This window comes from Teleopsis dalmanni, chromosome 2 (assembly GCF_002237135.1).
Source record: "Teleopsis dalmanni isolate 2A chromosome 2, ASM223713v2, whole genome shotgun sequence".
NCBI lineage: Eukaryota > Metazoa > Arthropoda > Insecta > Diptera > Diopsidae > Teleopsis > Teleopsis dalmanni.
This window is the reverse complement of record NC_051847.1, coordinates 41,105,486-41,106,551: the sequence shown is the minus strand read 5'-3', so window position 1 is coordinate 41,106,551 and position 1,066 is coordinate 41,105,486.

Genomic DNA, 1,066 nt, shown 5'->3' with positions numbered 1-1,066 from the left:
ACATTAAAATAAACGTTTGAGAGTTATTAATCAATATATCGCTTTTCTTTTTATGGGTGTACTTTCTGTCATTAAAAGACTTTACATAGTAGTTATATGCTAATCGTACAGATTACTTTGACAAAATATATTACTTTGAAAAGACTATATTATACCGGGCTTTATCGATAGTAAAAAACTGGTTTGATCTACCGTTTTCGTATGACATTTTTGTTATATATTTGTAATGATATAATTTATCGTGTTTTACAAAGCCTGTGCCAATCCTTAGAAGCTGTTGAACTGACGTATAGTCAATTATTTTTTTTCGGTTCGAAGGATCTGGTTAATGGATCTAAATGGGCAATAGAAAAAACCTGCTTTTAACCAAAACTAAAATAAACCATACATGTTCTAAATTTTGATATTACCACGACACTATTTAACTCGATGATACTTTCTTAAACGAAAATTGCAAATACTGAAATAAAAAAATTCAATAACACTTATTCAAATTATAGAGAGACAATAATCTTATAGCATATAATCTTTAAGAGATTAGATGTAACAATATAATAATTAAAAATTGATTGACAATTGTATTTAAAGTACTTGTATTTAACATGCTTCCCCCATTGAAACATTGCGTTTAAATTGACTGGAAGTAGTGATATTTTTGAAACTAAAGTAAAGGTAGGGGTTTTGACCTCAGCTACTACATAATTATCAGCGTCTGAAAACATTGCTATGCTATCTCTCGTTGGAGAAAGATTCTCTTATTGTACCGCAACCAGTTACTCGGATGTTCATCAGCGCCGCGAAACACTACTATAATGCTGCCAACGGATCATTTTATTGGAGAAAGATTCTCTTGTCACTAGTGACAATATCACTAATCTGCATATTTGCACGCCAATATTCGCAGACCGCCGTCGCCAGAAGTGGGCTTTAACAGGAGTAATTCGTTCCCAATTCTGCAGATGTTACAGATTTCTGATAAATTGACTTATGCTGATATATGGTTGTGTTCCTTTCTGACCACGATGTCAGGTTTCAGGTCATTCCGATTTGATGATGGCAGAGTCAA